This window comes from Scyliorhinus torazame, chromosome 7 (assembly GCF_047496885.1).
Source record: "Scyliorhinus torazame isolate Kashiwa2021f chromosome 7, sScyTor2.1, whole genome shotgun sequence".
NCBI classification, from domain to species: Eukaryota; Metazoa; Chordata; class Chondrichthyes; order Carcharhiniformes; family Scyliorhinidae; genus Scyliorhinus; species Scyliorhinus torazame.
The window spans coordinates 165,867,897-165,880,377 of NC_092713.1; the positions used below are offsets into that span (position 1 = coordinate 165,867,897).

Below are 12,481 nucleotides of genomic sequence, written 5' to 3' on the forward strand. Positions count from 1 at the left end.
CACCTGTGTACACAGAATGGATTGTGAAGTGACATGCACCTGTGTACACAGAATGGATTGTGAAGTGTGATGTACCTTTGTACACAGACTGGATTGTGAAGTGTGATGTACCTGTGTACACAGAATGGATTGTGAAGTGAGATGCACCTGTGTACACAGACTGGATTGTGAAGTGTGATATTCCTGTGTACACAGACTGGATTGTGAAGTGTGATGCACCTGTGTACACAGACTGGATTGTGAAGCGTGATGTACCTGAGTACGCCGAATGGATTGTGAGGTGTGATGTACCTGTGTACACAGACTGGATTGTGAAGTGTGATGTACCTGTGTACACAGAATGGATTGTGAAGTGTGATGCACCTGTGTACACAGACTGGATTGTGAAGCGTGATGTACCTGTGTACACAGACGGGATTGTGAAGTGTGATGTACCTGTGTACACAGACTGGATTGTGAAGTGTGATGTACCTGTGTACACAGACTGGATTGTGAAGTGTGATGTACCTGTGTACACAGACTGGATTGTGAAGCGTGATGTACCTTTGTACACAGACTGGATTGTGAAGTGTGATGCGCCTGTGTACACAGATTGGATTATGATGTGCGATGTACCTGTGTTCAAAGTCTGGTTTATGAAGTATTATGTGTACAGTGACTGAATTGTAAAATTAGATGTACCTGTGTGCACAGATTGCATATTGAAGATTGATGTGGCTATGTACACAGACTAGACGGTGAGGTGTAATGTACGTGAGTCCACAGACTGAATTGTGAAATGTGCTGCGCCAGTGTACATGGAATGGATTGGGAAGTGCGATGTAACTGTGCGCACAGACATGTTTTGGTGGGTGGTGTACGTGAGTATACTGGCTATGTTTTAAGTGTGATATACCTATGTACACAGACTGGATTGTGTATTGTGATGTACCTGTGTACACAGACTGGATTCTGAAGTGTCCTGGATCTGTGTGCACAGACTGGATTGTGAAGTGTGATGTACTTGTGTACACAGACTGGATTGTGAAGTGTGATGTACCTGTGTACACAGACTGGATTGTGAAGTGTGATGTACCTGTGTACACAGGCTGGATTGTGAAGTGTGATGTACCTGTGTACACAGACTGAATTGTACGAGTGATGTGCCTGTGTACATGGACTGTATTGTGTATTGTGATGTACCTATGTACACAGACTGGATTGAGAAGTGTAATGTACCTCTTCACACATACTGGATTGTCACATGTATTGCACCTGCGTACACAGACTGGTTTTGATGGGTGGTGTACGTGATTACACAGGCTATGTTTTTAATTGTGATTTACCTATGTACACAGACTGGATTGTGAAGTGTGATGTACCTGTGTACACAGACTGAATTGTGTAGTGTGATGTACCTGTGTCCACAGACTGAATGGTATGAGTGATGTGCCTGTGTACATGGACTGGATTGTGTATTGTGATGTACCTGTATACACAGTCTGGATTATGAAGTGTGATGGACCTGTGTACACAGACTGGATTGTGAAGGGTGATGTACCTGTGTACATAGGCTGAATTATGAAGGGTGATGTACCTGTGTACACAGACTGGATTGTGAGTCTGATGTAACTGTGTACACAGACTGGATTGTGAAGTGTGATGTACCTGTGTACACAGACTGGAATGTGAAGTGTGATGTACCTGTGTACACAGAATGGATTGTGAAGTGTGATGTACCTGTGTACGCAGACTGGATTGTGAAGTGTGATATTACTGAGCACACAGACTGTTTTGTGTTATGTGCTCTACCTGAGTACACAGACTGGATTGTGAGGTTTGATGTACCGGTGAACACAGACTGGATTGGCCAAGTGATGGACCTGTGTACACCGCCCTTTAAAATTCTGTCTGTGTGCACAGGTATGTCACAATTCACAATCCAGTCTGTGTATACAGGTGCATCGAACTTCACAATCTAGTCTGTGTCCACAGCCACATCACACATTAAACTCCAGTCAATGTACATAGAGACATCAGACTTTCCAATCCAGCCTGTGTACACAGGTACATTACACTTCACAATCCAGTCTGTGTACACAGGTACATCACACTTCACAATCCAGTCTGTGTACACAGGTACATCACACTTCACAATCCAGCCTGTGTACACAGGTACATTACACTTCACAATCCAGTCTGTGTACACAGGTACATCACACTTCACAATCCAGTCTATGTACACAGGACTTAACAATTCAGTCTGTGGACATATACATCAAAATTCACACTCCAGTCTGTGTGCACAGGTGCGTTCATCTTCACCGTCCAGTGTTTGTACACATTTACATCACACTTCACGACACAATCGTGTATTTAGGAACATCACTCTTCACATCCCAGTCCATGTATACAGGGACGTCACACTTCACAAACCAGTGTACACAGGTACAGCACACTTCCCACTCCAGTCTGCGTGGACAGCTACATCACACTTCACAATCCAGTTTGTGAACACAGTTGCATCACATTTCACAAACCAGACTGTGTACACAGGTACATCACACTTCACAATCCAGTCTGTGTACACAGGTGCATCACACTTCACAATCCAGTCTGTGTACACAGGTACATCACACTTCACAATCCAGTCTGTGTACACAGGTACATCACACTTCACAATCCAGTCTGTGTACACAGGTACATCACACTTCACAATCCAGTCTGTGTACACAGGTACGTCACACTTCACAATCCAGTCTGTGTACACAAGTACAACACACTTCACAATCCAGTCTGTGTACACAGGTACATCACACTTCACAATCCAGTCTGTGAACACAGGTACGTCACACTTCACAATCCAGTCTGTGTACACAAGTACAACACACTTCACAATCCAGTCTGTGTACACAGGTGCATCACACTTCACAATCCAGTCTGTATACACAGATACATCACACTTCACAATCTAATCTGTGTACACAGGTACATCACACTTCATAATCCAGTCTCTGTACACAGGTACATCACGCTTCACAATCCAGTCTGTGTACACAGGTGCATCACACTACATAATCCAGTCTGTGTACACAGGTACAACACATTTCACAATCCAGTCTGTGTACACAGGTACATCACACTTCCCAATCCAGTCTGTGTACAGAGTAACATCACACTTCACAATCCAGTCTGTGTACACAGGTACATCACACTACATAATCCAGTATGTGCACACAGGTACATCACACTACATAATCCAGTCTGTGTACACAGGTACATCACACTACATAATCCAGTCTGTGTACACAGGTACATCACACTTCACAATCCAGTCTGTGAACACAGGTACAACACACTTCACAATCCAGTCTGTGTACACAGGTACATCACACTTCACAATCCAGTCTGTGTACACAGGTACGTCATACTTCACAATCCAGTCTGTGTACACAAGTACAACACACTTCACAATCCAGTCTGTGTACACAGGTGCATCACACTTCACAATCCAGTCTGTATACACAGATACATCACACTTCACAATCTAATCTGTGTACACAGGTACATCACACTTCATAATCCAGTCTCTGTACACAGGTACATCACGCTTCACAATCCAGTCTGTGTACACAGGTGCATCACACTACATAATCCAGTCTGTGTACACAGGTACAACACACTTCACAATCCAGTCTGTGTACACAGGTACATCACACTTCCCAATCCAGTCTGTGTACAGAGTAACATCACACTTCACAATCCAGTCTGTGTACACAGGTACATCACACTACATAATCCAGTATGTGTACACAGGTACATCACACTACATAATCCAGTCTGTGTACACAGGTACATCACACTACATAATCCAGTCTGTGTACACAGGTACAACACACTTCACAATCCAGTCTGTGTACACAGGTACAACACACTTCACAATCCAGTCTGTGTACACAGGTACATCACACTTCACAATCCAGTCTGTGTACAGAGTAACATCACACATCACAATCCAGTGTGTGTACACAGGTACATCACACTTCACAATCCAGTCTGTGTTCACAGGTACATCACATTTCACAAACCAGACTGTGTACACAGGTACATCACACTTCACAATCCAGTCTGTGCACACAGGTACATCACACTTCACAATCCAGTCTGTGCACACAGGTACATCACACTTCACAGCATTCTGAACCTTGCCCCTTTCCAGTTAATACCAGTCAGGTTTCCCCTCAGAGAGTCATCTGGGCCTTTGTCCACTTTACCTTCTGTGGTGTTGGGTGCTCTGAGACACAGACGAACCAACACGGTTGCGATTGGTACAACGCAGTTTTATTCCAACTTGTTATTTACAGATCTGTCTTGGTACTCAGCACGTGGTGACTGAGTGAGTGTCTTGTTAATCAGGTCCCATCCTTGTCCTGTCTCCAGATGGACTGTCCACCAGGTGTCGTGTTTCTTGTCTTATACTGTGCCTGCTCTTGTCTGTGATTGGCTGTCGTGTTATGTGTGCTAATTGGTCTGTTGGTCTATCTATCATGATGTGTGTGTTTGAATATCATGACATCCCCCTTTTTTACAAGATTATGTGCCTACGTGGTTATAAATATGAATGTGTCCTGAGTGCAGCTAAAGGTGTGTGTGCGTGATATTTACAGCATGTACATGTGGCGTAACTGTATACATGGGGCGATGTCAGGTGTGGCATGCTAACGAGGTTGTACCATAACAAAAGAAGAAAAACTTTGAAGTGTGGTCCGGTCAAACGAGATCTGGAACGATAAAACAGTAACATGTTACAATACAATAGTTGCTAAACTTTGACGTGTGAACAGTCTCATAGGTCCAGTCCAGTAGGTGGGCGACGAATTCGGGTTGACCGCCTCAAGGGTGGGTCGAGAACCACCGGCTGAGGTGCGAGCCTGGCCACGGGCGGCGACAGAAGGGGCATGGTCTGTGGCAGCTCCACGAAGTCGCTATAGGAACCAGTGGAGGACCCGGCGTCTGTGTAGTGTCCCGTTGTGAGCGTGGAAGTAAGCGAAGGGCTCGCCGATTGCACCCACGCACGGATCCATCAGGCATGCGAACCAGGAACGGGCGGGGAGCCATGCGTCGGATGACTTCGGCAGGTGCTGACCAGCCACCGTCTGGTAGATGAATGCGGACTTTGTCTCCAGGGGCCAGGGGGGGAAGATCAGTTGCCCTTGTGTCGTACGATCTCTTCTGGCGATCGCGCTGCAGTTGCATCTTATGCAGTACCGGAGCATGATCTGTTGTTGGTGCCAGGATGGAAGGCACAGTGGTTCTGAGGGCGCGACCCATCAGCAGCTGTGCAGGCGAGAGACCCGTGGCTAGTGGGGCCGAGCGATAGGTGAGCAGGGCGAGGTGAAAGTCCGATCCGGCAGCAGCAGCCTTGCAGAGGAGCCGCTTGGCAATGTGAACGCCCTTCTCCGCCTTTCCATTGGACTGGGGATGCAGAGGGCTGGACGTCACGTGTGTGAAGCCATATGAGGCAGCAAAGGACGACCATTCATGGCTGGCGAAACAGGGCCCATTGTCCGACATGACAGTCATCTGAATGCTGTGGCGAGCAAAGGTGTCTTTGCAGGGCCTGATGACAGCAGACGACGTCAGATCGTGTAGGCGTATGACTTCTGGGTAATTGGAGAAGTAGTCCATGATGATAACATAGTCCATGCCAAGCGCGTGAAATAGGTCGACACCCACCTTCGCCCAGGGGACGTCACCAGCTCATGGGGCAGAAGCGTCTCAGGAGGTTGCGCCAGCTGAAACCTTTGGCAGGTTGTGCAGTTGAGCACCATGTTGGCAATATCGTCACTGATGCCCGGCTAATATACGCCTCTCGGGCCCTCCGTCTGGACTTCTCGACCCCCAAGTGGCCTTCGTGTATTTGATTGAGAACCAGCTGGCGCATACTGTGCGGAATCACAATCCGGTCCAGCTTCAGAAGGATCCCATCAATGATGGCTAGGTCGTCCCGTACATTATAGAACTGCGGGCACTGCCCTTTGAGCCATCCTCCCGTCATGTGGCGCATCACTCGCTGTAAAAGGGGGCCGGCCGCTGTCTCTCGGCGTATACGGGCCAGACTGGAGTCGCCAGCCGGCAGATTTGCCGCTGTCAAGGCCACCTGTGCCTCGACCTGACATACGAACCCCTCCGCATCTGGTGGTGTACTGACTGCTCGGGATAGGGCATCCGCCAAGATGAGGTCCTTCCCTGGAGTGTAGACCAGTTGGAAGTCATACCTCCTGAGTTTAAGTAAGATGCGCTGGAGGCGAGGGGTCATGTCATTCAGGTCCTTGTTTATTATGCTGACCAGGGGGCGGTGGTCAGTTTCGACCGTGAATCGTGGAAGACCATATACATAATCGTGGAACTTGTCCAAACCGGTTAGTAAGCCCAGGCATTCTTTTTCGATTTGCGCGTAGCGCTGCTCTGTGGGGGTCATAGCCCGTGATGCATCGGCAACCGGGGCCCATGACGACGTGTCATCCCTCTGCAGGAGCACTGCTCCAATGCCGGATTGGCTGGCATCAGTTGAGATTTTGGTGGGACGAGACGTGTCGAAGAACGCCAACACTGGTGCCGTGGCCAGTTTGGGTTTGAGATCCTCCCATTCCAGCTGGTGTGTATGTTGCCACTGGAACTCTGTAGATTATTTTACAAGATGGCGCAGAGTCGTTGTGTGGGAGGCAAGGTTGGGAATGAATTTCCCGAGGAAGTTGACCATGCCCAAGAATCGTAGGACAGCCTTCTTGCCAGCCGGACGCGGCATGGCTGTGATGGCGCTCACCTTGTCCGCATCCGGACGGACCCCTGACTGGGAGATATGGTCCCTCAGGAACTTCAACTCGGTCTGGCCAAAGGCGCACTAGGCTTGGTTGAGGCGCAGGCCGTTTTCCCGTATGTGGGCAAAAACGCGTTGGAGTCGACGTATGTGCTCCTGCGGTGTGGTGGACCAGATGATGACATCGTCCACATATACGCGCACCCCTTCGATGCCTTCCATCATCTGCTCCATGATTCTGTGGAAGACCTCGGATGCTGAGATGATGCCAAATGGCACCCGGTTGTAGCAGAATCTGCCGAAAGGGGTGTTAAAGGTGCATAGCTTTCGGCTGGACAGGTCCAGTTGGATCTGCCAAAACCCTTTAGAAGCATCCAGTTTCGTGAATATCTTCGCTTGGGCCATTTCACTGGTGATCTCCTCCCGTTTAGGTATGGGATAATGTTCCCGCATAATGTTATTATTGAGGTCTTTGGGGTCTATACAGATGCGGAGCTCGCCAGAGGGCTTCTTGACACACCATGGAGCTGACCCATGGCTTGGGCTCCGTGACCCTGGATAGGACCCCTTGGTCCTGGAGATCCTGCAGCTGCCGCTTGAGGCGGTCTTTAAGTGGCGCAGGAACCTGCGAGGTGCGTGAACGACCGGGATGGCGTCCGGTTTGAGGCGAATTCGGTAGGTGTATGGCAGTGTTCCCATGCCTTCGAATGCCTCCTGGTTGTGGGCGAGGAGCGATTGGAGCTGTGCGTTGAACTCAGCATCCGGGAAGTCAGATGTGTCGTCTGGAGAGAATTCGTTGTACAAGGTGGAGAGCCTTACATGCCTGTGCGCCCAGCAAGGAGTCCTTCGATGAGCCAACTATTTCGAACGAGAGTGTGGCCGTGTGTGTTCGGTGTGTCACCTGGAGCTGGCAGGATCCCATGGCCGGGATAACGTTCCTGTTGTAGTCGACCATCTTTCACCGGGATGGCTGGATTGGTGGTCTGACCTTCATGGCAGAGAATGCTGACCATGCTATGAGGTTGGCGGATGCGCCAGTGTCCAGGCGGAAAGTGATCGGCGATCGGTTGACCGTCAGGGTGGCACTCCATTCATCGCCCGGATTGATGGTGTTGACCCGGTTCACATCAATGACCGCAACCCGGAAGGCGTCTTGGTCATCTGTGTCGTTGGGTTGGATGTCCTGATGTGGAGGCTGGATGGTTCGCACTTGTCTGCGAGGTTGTCGGAGATGTGGAGGATCCATCGGTTGAACCACTCGACAGTAGGCAGCGTAGTGGCCCATCTTGCCACAGCGTAAGCATTGTCGGTTTTTTGCAGGACATTGCCCTTTTAAATGTGCAGCTCCACAGTTGCCGCACATCATGACGTCATGGCGTTCGTTACGCCACTGCGCATGCGCAGTTCAGTCTTGTGTCGGGCGCGCCTGCGCAGTGCGTCCCTCGATGTTGCCGTTGGTTTTGGCGCGCACAAACGCGGGAGACCTCAAAAAGCGCGCAAAACGGCAGCCCTCGTCCGGGCCGGGGGCCGGGAGAAACTCGATTGCCTGGATGCGTTCGGCCTCATGGGCGGCCTGGCTTGCCGATTCGATCGCTTGGGACCCCCTCCGTGCCGATTCGGTCGCCTGAAATTGGGTAAAGCGGCTGGTCGCATTTTCATGCAGGACACAGGCTTCCACTGCAGATGCTAAGGTCAGGCCTTTAATTTTAAGAAGCTGCTGGCGTAGGCCACTGGAGGCAATGCCAAAAACGATCTGGTCCCGGATCATGGACTCTGAGGTGGTGTCGTAACCGCAGGACTGCGCGAGTATGCGGAGGTGCGTCAGGAAGGACTGAAAGAGCTCATCCTTACCTTGCAGGCGTCGCTGAAATATATACCTCTCAAAGCTTTCATTGACCTCAACGTTGAAGTGCTGGTCGAGCTTGAGGAGGACCGTGTCATATTTGGATTTGTTCTCGTCTTCCGCGAATACCAAGGAGTTGTATACATCGATGGCGTGCTGACCTGCGGTTGTGAGGAGCATGGCAATCTTTGTTTCGTCCGAGGCGCCCTGTTTTTCATTGGCTCGCATGAACAGTTCAAATCGCTGCTTGAAGAGCTTCCAATTGGTGCCCAGGTTCCCAGCGACTTGCAACGGCTGCGGTTTGTTGGTGGTGTCCATGGCTCAGGATGGCAGATTTGCCGGCAGGTATCGATCCACTCCTGGTATCATGTGGTGTTGGGCGCTCTGAGGTACAGATGAACCAACATGGTTGCGATTGGTACAACGCAGTTTTATTCCAACTTGTTATTTACAGATCTGTCTTGGTACTCAGCACGTGGTGACTGTGTGAGTGTCTTGTTAATGAGGTCCTGGCCTTGTCCTGTCTCCAGATGGACTGTCCACCAGGTGTCGTGTTTCTTGTCTTATACTGTGCCTGCTCTTGTCTGTGATTGGCTGTCGTGTTATGTGTGCTGATTGGTCTGTTGGTCTATCTATCATGATGTGTGTGTTTGAATATCATGACACCTTCGACCGTAATTTTACACAGACTGGATTGTGAAGTGCATCCTCACTGTAAAGGAGTATTTTTTTAAACCTATAATAAAGACTCACTGATTATCATATGAATAAATCATTTATTGTTGCTTTTATTAATGGTATATACTCTGTCTGTTTGGACACTCACAGGGAGAGATGGAGCTCAGGTAGGTGTGTATCGGGAACTTCTTCACTAAATATTCTTTCAGCTCCTTGATGAGAGCCCTGGAGCTGGAAAGGGAAACAGAGAAAGACATCTTTTCGAGAAGCTCATGTACACAATGTCCATTCTACATTACCCACTAATGACACTCCGCCTACATTCAGCTCAGAGTTTAAGCTCCAGCCGGCTCACAAGGGTTCCCTTCTCCGCGCCGGCCCCCGGGCAATATGGCGGAGCCCTACAAGGGGCCCGGCGCGGAGTAAAGTAGGCCCCCATGGAAACAGCCTGCCCGCCGATCGGTATGCCCTGATCGTCAGCCAGGTCACCGCGTGGGAGCTGAGTAATCCACGCTGGGGGGGACTCGGCCAAACTCATCGGCCACTCGGCCTAGCGGGGCCTGAAGAATCACCGGGGGTGCCGCTGTCAACGGCCCCCACCAGCAATCCTGCGGGCGCCCAAAAAACAACGTCGGAGAATTGGGAAGCCAGTGTCAGTGCGGCAGGGCGCGATTCTCAGCATAAGGTCTGTTTCTCGGCATAAGATTCAGAGACCTCATCACGCCACCATGTGGACGAGGGTGGTAAATCACTCCCATCAGCGAAAATAGCGCCGGAGGAGGGAGCCGGGAGATTTAAAAAGCGCGAGAGGAGAGAGCCGGGAAGTTTTAAAAGCGCGGGAGGAGAGAGCTGGGAGATTTAAAAAGCGCGGGAGGAGAGAGCCGGGACAGCGAAAACAGCGCCGGAGGAGAGAGCCGGGAGATTTAAAAGCGCGGGAGGAGAGAGCTGGGAGATTTAAAAAGCGCGGGAGGAGAGAGCTGGGACAGCGAAAACAGCGCCGGAGGAGAGAGCCGGGAGATTAAAAAAGCGCGGGAGGAGAGAGCCGGGACAGCGTAAACAGCGCCGGAGGAGAGAGCTAGGAGATTTAAAAAGCGCGATAGGACAGAGCCGGGACAGCGAAAACAGCGCCGGAGGAGAGAGCCGGGAGATTTTAAAAGCGCGGGAGGAGAGAGCCGGGACAGCGAAAACAGCGCCGGAGGAGAGAGCCGGGAGATTTAAAAAGCGCGGGAGGAGAGAGCCGGGACAACGAAAACAGCGCCGGAGGAGAGAGCTGGGAGATTTAAAAAGCGCGGGAGGAGAGAGCCGGGACAACGAAAACAGCGCCGGAGGAGAGAGCCGGGAGATTAAAAAAGCGCGGGAGGAGAGAGCCGGGACAGCGTAAACAGCGCCGGAGGAGAGAGCTAGGAGATTTAAAAAGCGCGATAGGACAGAGCCGGGACAGCGAAAACAGCGCCGGAGGAGAGAGCCGGGAGATTTTAAAAGCGCGGGAGGAGAGAGCCGGGACAGCGAAAACAGCGCTGGAGGAGAGAACTGGGAGATTTTAAAAGCGCGGGAGGAGAGAGCCGGGACAGCAAAAACAGCGCCCGAGGAGAGAGCTGGGAGATTTAAAAAGCGCGGGAGGAGAGAACTGGGACAGTGCTGGGAGAGGTGAGTGCACAAAAGGTGTGGCAGGAGTGCCTTTAGACACGGAGTGCAGATTGGAACAGAGTGCATCTGAGTTTAGGTGAGTGACTGAGTTCGGGTTAGTGGCGAGAGAGGGCTGTGTTTTTGTTGGTGTTCGGGTTTATCCTTGAGGTTCTATAAAGAAAATTAAAAAATATATATATATTTAAATTAATTAACTCGTTGAATATGTCTGGACAGGTGATGTGCTGTTGCTGTATGATGATGGAACTGGTGGATCCCATTGAGACTGTCAGTGACCACATCTGCAGCAAGTGTTGGCTGCTCGAGGAACTTCGGCTCAGAATTGATGAGCTGGAGACCGAGCTGCACACACTGCGGCACATCAGGGAGGGGGAACATTACCTGGACGCTTTGTTTCAGGAGGCAGTCACACCCGGTAGAATAAGTTCTGTTAATTCGGACAGTGGTCAGGGACAGAGTGGTGTGACTGCAAGGGAGGCAGGTAGGGGGATCCTGAGTTGAGGAGCCTCAGCCCTTGACCTTGTCCAACAGGTATGAGGTACTTGCTCCCTGTGTGGATGAGGAAGAGGGCTGTAGGGAGGATGCGTTGACTGATCACTGCACCGTGGTACAGGAAGCCATTCAAGAGGGGGGAGCAAAAAGACAAGTGGTAGTTGTAGGGGATTCTATAATTAGGGGGATTGATGGCATCCTTTGTAAGCCAGATCGAGAGTCCCACATGGTATGTTGCCTGCCCGGTGCCAGGGTGAGGGACATCTCTGATCGGCTTGAAAGGATTTTGGAGAGGGAGGGGGAGGATCCAGTTGTTGTGGTCCACGTTGGGACTAACAACATAGGTAAGACTAGGAAAGAGGACATGTTTGGGGATTATCAAACACTAGGGACTAAATTAAAGAACAGGTCCTCCAGGGTTATAATCTCTGGATTACTACCCGAACCGTGTGCCAATTGGCATAGGGTTGAGAAAATTAGAGAAGTTAACACATGGAGTGGTGCGGGAAAGAGGGATTCCATTTCATGGGGCATTGGCATCAGTACTGGGGCAGGAGGGACCTGTACCATTGGGACGGTCTTCACCTGAACCATTCTGGGACCAGTGTTCTAGCGAATAGGATAAATAGGTTGGCCACAAGGACTTTAAACTAGCAAGTTGGGGGGGAAGGGAAGTGTAAAGCTATGGACAGTATAATGGTTAATGGAGATCAAGGCAGCAGGTTACGTGACAGGTTATTATGTAGAGATATGGGTTCAAAGACAAGGAAAATTAGGAGAAAGGGTAAGAGGAAAAATAAATTGCGAAAAGTTTCTGATCAAGGTGTTAGGATTCATAACAAAGACATAAAAAACAGCATAAGTGTACTTTACCTGAATGCTCGTAGTATACGAAATAAGGTAAAATCATCGTGAATGACTATGATTTAGTGGCCATTACTGAAACATGGTTAAAAGATGGTCACGACTGGGAGTTAAATATCCAAGGGTATCAGACTATACAAAAGGATAGAATGGACGGT

At 49.9% G+C, this 12,481-nt stretch overlaps 1 long non-coding RNA gene across 1 annotated transcript in view; it reads right to left on the reverse strand.

Moving 5' to 3' along the window:
* Positions 1–9,429: 9,429 nt before the first annotated feature.
* The window catches only part of LOC140426680 (uncharacterized), a 30,223-nt gene continuing 27,171 nt past the window's right edge, over positions 9,430–12,481 (reverse strand). The window contains exon 3 of the long non-coding RNA XR_011948266.1: positions 9,430–9,551. This is a non-coding gene — a long non-coding RNA (uncharacterized lncRNA). The remainder of the gene's footprint in view (positions 9,552–12,481) is intronic.